The sequence below is a fragment of the Mytilus galloprovincialis genome, chromosome 1, assembly GCF_965363235.1.
Source record: "Mytilus galloprovincialis chromosome 1, xbMytGall1.hap1.1, whole genome shotgun sequence".
NCBI lineage: Eukaryota > Metazoa > Mollusca > Bivalvia > Mytilida > Mytilidae > Mytilus > Mytilus galloprovincialis.
Genome location: NC_134838.1, coordinates 47,076,683 through 47,084,336, shown reverse-complemented (window position 1 = coordinate 47,084,336; position 7,654 = coordinate 47,076,683).

Below are 7,654 nucleotides of genomic sequence, written 5' to 3'. Positions count from 1 at the left end.
TTCTCATTGGTGGACTTTGGCTTTTGTCTGCTCTTTGATCGGGTTGTTGTTTCTTTGACATATCACCATTTCCATTCATAATTTTATGCTGTACCCCTTTTTGACATCATTACCTGTTATGTACAAAAAAGAAGATGTGGTATGATTGCCTACGAGAAAACTCTCCACAAGAGACCAAATGACACAGATATTAACAACTACAGGTCACCGTATGAACTTCAACAATGAGCGAAGCCCATACTGCATAGTCAGCTATAAAAGGCCCCGAAATGACAAATGTAAAACTATTCAAACGAGAAAACTAACTGCCTAATTTATGTACAAAAAAATGGAATATGACAGTTGTTATTACTTCGTTTGATGTGTTTGAGCTTTTGATTTTACCATTTAATTAGGGACTTTCTTTTTTTGCTAACCGGGGCCCAAAGGGCCCCATGTGAGCTTATGTCATCATTTGGCGTCCGTCATCGTCCGTTGTCGTCTGTCGTCCATTGTCTGTCGTCGTCTATCGTCGTCTGTCGTCGTAAACTGATTCAAAAATCTTCTCCTCTGAAATTGCTGTACCAAAAACCTTCAAACTGCAACTACATATTCCTTAGGGTATCTAGTTTATAAATTGTATCCAAAGTTTTGATCCATAGACAAACATGGCCGCCATGACTGTAAATAGGATATGAGGGGTCAAATGCAGGTTTTGGCTTATTTCTAAAAAAACTAAAGCTTTTAGAGCAAATCTGACATGGGTAAAATTGTTCAATTGGTCAAGATCTATCAGCTCTGAAATTTTTAGAAGAATCGTACAACCCATTGTTGGATTGCTGCCACTAAATTGGTAGTTTTAAGAAAGTTTTGCATTTAGTTCTTATTATCTTGAATATTATTATAGATAAATATAAACTGTAAACAGCAATAATGTTCAGCAAAGTAAGATTTACAAAAAAGTTAATATGAACAAAATTGTCAATTGACCCCTTAAGGAGTTATTGCCCTTTAAAGACAATTTTACACAATTTGTTCATCCAGTTTGCTAACATTTAAAACTCTTCTCCTCTGACACTATTGTGCCTTATACTTTTTAATCTTAAATGAATGTTCCTTTAGGAATCTTGTTTATGAATTCTATCCGATTTTTGTATCCATCAACAACATGTCCGCCATGTCTAAATATAGAACATAGGGGTCAAATGCAGATCCTGCTTATATCTCAGAAACTAAAGCATTTACAGCAAATCTGACATGGGGTAAAATGTTCAAAAGATCACAATCTATCAGCCCTGAAATATGAGACAAACCGAACAACCCATTGTTGGGTTGCTGAGACTAAATTGGTCATTTTAAGGAAATTTTGCAGTTTTTGGTTAATATCTTGAATATTGAAAATAAAGATAAAGTGTAATGACCAAAATTGTCAATTGACCCCTTTATAAGTTATTGCCCTTTAAGGATAATTTTACACAAGTTGTTTATGTTTTTTTTAACTTTAAAAATCTTCTCAAATGAATCTAGTATAAATTTTGTATTCAATTTCCTTGTACGTCAAGAAAAGAGGGACGAAAGATACCAGAGAGACAGTCAATCTCATAAATCGAAAATAAACTGACAACGACAAGGCTAAAAATGAAAAGGACAAACAGATAAACATAAACACAGAAACATTGACACTATGGCTAAAATGGAACAGATGGGTAAAATGAATTAATTTGCTTTTGAAGAATATATTACCGATACAAAAAGCATCTAAATGGCATTTTTAAGCCACTCATTATAATATGAAAAGCAAGAATAATCATTGATAAAAGATTTAAGCAAAAAAAAAAAAAAAAAAAAAAAGTAACAGGTAAGCGATTCAGGCTATTAAGAGAAATTTTCCTCTGAGTTCAGTATTTTTGTGATTTTACTTTTCATTAATTCTGTGTAATCAGATAATAAACAATCTAGAACATTACAGATGGAGTACACAGGCTGAGAGATTAATTCGGTTTAATTACCATTATGAATTTGCTTTTTAATGTGACAGCATTCCTGCACTTAACATTGACAAGTATATCTACATCATAATCCTCATAAAGCTTATTCATTATATTAATACAAAAACTAATATTATAAAGTATATATCTCACAGATTCTGTTACGATATTCTATGACTTGCTTAACCTACCATGATTTCTTGATTGAACGCTGGTGTTTTTTGTGTATGCTATTGAAACAAGAGTTTAAAATGGCAAAAGAAAAGTAATCAATTAGAAAGTTGAATGAACGCCATCATGAATTGGTTAATCGTTCATATGTTGAATCATTAATAAAATACATATTCTAAAATCTTCATTTTGTCTACATAGTTTTTTTACTTTTGTTGTATTATGCTATATTTTTAAACTTTGATTTTATCGAGAAATGCATATGTCCCTAATGGTTAATGGATGGTCATGAATTAGTGTTAATGCTTTTACACTTGTAACACACAAGTGTCTACATTTCATGTTGGATAGTTGTTTACCATAATTATTTGTAATATACCCAAATTGGACACCTCTCATCATAGATCTTCTCATAAATCCAAATGGCTAGGATCGTTATCATCAGAAAACTTACCGTAGCATTCGTCTCAACTCGGCCGATTCCGTACCCTTATCTAAAGTAGAAGGAGAGTAGCGGAATTTACCGAGGATTGCCGAATGTTACCGTAGGTATCATTTCGAAAATTGACTAAATACACTTGGTCACACGCAATTATAATATGATTGTCGATAACTTTAGTTTTTAGATCGTTTGTCACTTTAGTGTAAATTTTATTTCTCAATGCCTACTAGGACATTTTGCTGTTACCTCAATATACTACACTATATGATGCGTTTCTTTGCCGAATAGGTTTGGATAAAAGCTCAATTAAGTACTAGTATATTAGGCCAACAGAGAAGGTTCATGGTGAAATAGAATAAATACTAAATATGCGCTTGCATGCTGTTTAAAGAAGTTCGCTCAAAGTTTTGAACTTTTGCCAGATATTCGGAATCCTCTGGTTTTATTTATGTAGTGCCATGAAAAAAGTGTGTATGGTAACCCCTGCTTTTCCTTTTATAATTTTTTAGATAAAGTCTCAAACGTCATTTTTCAAAAGCTTATCAAATTCTTTTTTTCTCGAAGTTTTTTTTTAAGGAAAATAGGTGCCAATGGTAAATGTATGGAAAATCTAGAGATAATTATTTCCCGCCAAATTATAAATGGCTTATATCTCGAAAACATGCACACCGACCCTTTAATTTTTTCCCGCTCATTTATTTCCTGTATGTATATACTATCAATTTATACAAATCTTTTGAAAAGCTTGTTATTTTGAAACAGAGTACGAACATCCTTTCCCAGGAGAATTAAAAAACTGGAACGGTTCTAATAGATATCGATTTAAATTTTTGTCTATCAAAATGTTGACCCTTCACCCTCTAGGAATCATATGGATAGTTACCAATCGTTTATATTTCATGCAGACGGTGTTGAAATAACAAAAAAAGCTGACTCTATCAATGCCTAGTGTGTGTGAAATGGGATCGGAATCAGCACAGGGACTTGGAACTAATTCAAACGATAACGTAATTGCAAGCAACACAAATACAATACAGGCGGCAACCCGGTTGAAATAGAACAAAAGAATCGAAGCTCTGTGTTAGAGAAGGCGATAAATGCTTACTGTATTGTTTACTATAGTAACACAATTTTTAAAAGTTCATAGAAACAAATAAAATAAAAATTTTCTGCTCAATTACGAAGTACTTTATTTCAAAAACACCATTTGCATAAGTTTCAATTTATCTATTACAAAGTTAAGCAGAACAATTAGATATCAGGTCGACGACATGGGTATCAAGTTGGATGATTTTTTATTTTTTTTTACCACCGACGGAGAACATATCAATCTATTAGTACAGTTATTTTCGTGTCTGCCCTTTCAAAGAAAAAATACCAAAAAAATAGATAACAATTGTATCGAAAAGAAAAAATCGAGTGTACCTTTTTTATGTTAAGGCGTGTTTGAGTTGAATATTTCGTCTTGAAAACGTATTAAGCAAGAGTATTTGATACATCATCTCGCTTTCAGATTCTATCATTTTTATATATCAAGGCTATGTTGACATTATAACATAAGAAATTCACAGAAGTTAAGGAAGAATTATATGGGTCAAGTGAAATACCTTTCTAATGAATCCACCTGACAACCAATCAGACAATAGTTTTAAGTTGACTCAATACAGACAAGAACATTAACTGATGCTCATTAGCTAATAGATACATTTGTCTTTTAAAAGACAACTGACAAATAAGGATCGTAATAGTGCTATATGGATAACTTTATCGGTTTGCAAGAGCTAAATTGCCAGTGCGTCATCCCTACAATGGCTCCTATTTCTACGATTGTAAAAATTAACTGGCGTAATTGGGAGATAATTTTGACGAAGTAGAATCCTGACTGAGTATGAAAGTACGAGTTACTATCTAAGTGATCTACCAACGGGAAAAAAGCCAATTGGATTATTCAGTGTCTTTCAACACATAAAATATGTAAAGACTATTATTATATGTATTAAACAAGTTTGAATTATAAGCTATGTTAAGTATACGTCTATGACACAGCTAACAATTAGTGTTATGAAATAGCTCTTCATTCTTATTAAAAGAACAGGTGTTATCAGTATAAAGTTAAAATGAAGTAATTATTTGCATTGCCGATAATGTTAACATTTCCCCCTCTCACTCACTTACCCTAGCTTTATTTTAAAGGTACGATTAAAGGAATCAGCTAGGAATTAGACGATCACCATTGGTATAGGTTAGTTGTTTAATAGTTGTTGCTTTGGGATAAATGCTTGTTTTGGATTAATTCATAATCAGGAATAGCTGGAAAGGAAAGAAACGTGTTGCTACGTGAACCCGGAAAGGCCGGGACGAATTTTTAAAAAAAAATCTAGAGACGATCGTTCTGAGTGTGCCACCTGGGACAACATCCCTAATGCGCCTCAAAAGTCACGTGTAAAGAAAAAATCTCTGTGTAGTGATATTGGACATGTTTCTATTTTTTACAAATGACTGAACTTAACCATTTGTAGTGATTAGGAAAGTAGAGGAACATAGAATAAATGTGTAAAAACTATGGAGCTATTAAATGTGTTCAAAGTATTAAATTTTCAAAGAACTTATTGTGTTAAAAAGGGGATATTTTACCACAAGGAGCCGCATCACAAAAGTATGTTCGGGGTATGCTAATTTACGGAAAAAGTAATCTCACTTCGTACCCCGAAAATTTAACCACATATGTGAAAATGTCACAGCTTCGAAACGAGCTATCATACATATCCAAGTTTACGATATGGACTGAGCTACAGGAAAAAACGTTACCATTACCGCCTATGGAAAAACAATTAAAGATCTTGACCCACCTACACATTCAAACGTGTACACAAGCACAGTATTTCCTATCTATGTAATGTGTTTTCATAATTATGTGATATAGGGCAAAAAAAGGTAGCAGTTTTTTATGTCTTGTTGTTAAGCATTTCCAGGGGAGTTAATGTTATTTTCACGGTGTGCTTGATAAGTTTGTTTCATTGTAACATTATATAAGTACACTCATGAAGTGGATTAAAATAGCTTCCCACACTCAATTAAACGAATTTCAATTATTCTTTTTACCGTAGACAGTGCTATTATATAAGACTTCGGAGGTTCATATCACTTAATATATTCAACGTTTTTATATCGGATTGTTTTTACTAAATGATGTTGAACGGTTCATAGTTAAAAAAAAAAAAATCCGATAAAACCGTTGAATGTAAATGATATGAACCTCAGAAGTCTTATATATTGTCCTTTAATATAAGACTGGAGGTTCATATCATTTACATTGAACATTTTTTATCGAATTTTTGTTTATTATCAATGTTGAAATGTTCAACGGTTCAACATTGGTAGTTACTAAAAATTCGATAAAAAAATAACAGTTCAACATTGATAGTAAAAAAAAAAAAAAAAAATCCGATAAACACGTTGAATGTAAATGATATGAAATTCTGAAGCCTTACATTATAGGACTATCGTTTTTTAGTTATCTATCCTAACTAAATGTTTTTTGTGGTGTTTATTACAAAAAAAAGGAGGGTTGGGTTAAAAACACCAAAATACCTTAAAAATCCTACAATATCTGTTTACAAAATGAGAGAGATATTTCGTATTCTAAAACTATTTTTTCTCACATGTTTTTTTAGATATGTTGAAAATACAGACACATGTTTAGTACGTATATCCATCCCCTCTTTTTCAATTCATTAGTTCAAAATACAGCTCTGAAAAATATGCAATAAGTTAAAAACCTAACATTCATTTGATAATTTAGCTAACAACAAATTCAGTACATTTTTCTAACAAGTGAAGACCAATGAAAACATTTGATATGATTTGAAAACATGGCCAATTAAGTAGGCTCATGTGGTTTCGTAGACATAAATGATAATTCGACATTTTCGATTTATATTTTTCTTTGTGTCATATTTTAGTAACATATTTAATAGCATGTTTATATTTTGTAATGCATCTGATGTATAAATCCAGTGGCAGATTCCGGGAAAGAGCTCTTAGTTCTGATCCGTTTGTGCGGGGAACATGTGGTTGCAACCCCCTCTTTAATTGCCTGTTCGATTTTTTGTTTGCAGTGTCGAAAAGGGAAAAAGACAGTGGTTTTATCAAGAAAGAAGTCATGTGAAAGTTCTGCTATATATACATCTGACAGTCAAAAATTATTATGAAGTACACATGTCGACCAGAGGCATGGAACAAAGAGGATCGGAAAAACATGTTTGATTAAACATAGGGAATCACTGAAGCATGACTGGAGCGGGCTCCCCTTAGTTCAGTCAGCGCCGCTCCCCCTACCCCAATGTGAAATTCTGGATCCGCCACTGAATATTGGTTTGAACTGTGCGATGTCTTCAAATGTATAAAAAAAAAAAGATAATGAAAGTCTTTGTGCTGGTTATTTACATACGGGAACGAAAATTTTACTTCAAATTGTGAAAAAGAGTGAGGTGTAATATTCATTCAAAAAAGATATCGTCTGATCCAATCTTTGAAAAAATATTGTTGTCAGGCAAAATTTTAAACCAAAAAAAATATTATGACTTTTGATCTTCTAAAACCGTATAGTGTTAAGTTTTAAAAGAAAAATAAATTGATTGATGAAGGCGGACAAGAAAGGTTCGCGCTCAGACAAGAAAACCATACCCCCTTTGAAGTTATATGATTAACTTTCTTCCTTGTTGATGGATTGTTTTCTGGTTTGCTTTGGTAGAGTATTGTTGCATGTTTCAAACTCGAGTAATATATACACGCATTGTTAGTACAAATCAAATCAAATCAAATCAAATAATTTTATTGGTGTAAATTCCTATACAAAAATGATACCAGCCGACATTTACAAAATACAAATACAAAAATAAACAAACAAACAAACAAATAAAAAAGAAAAAAAACCAACCAAACACATTTTCTCAATGATCATGATAAGAGATACATATTTTATATTTACATTGCGTGGAGGTGTTATTCATACAATATTATTAATCCAAGCTATTACAATCTTAACAACATTATGTTTGCTTTAAATGAATGT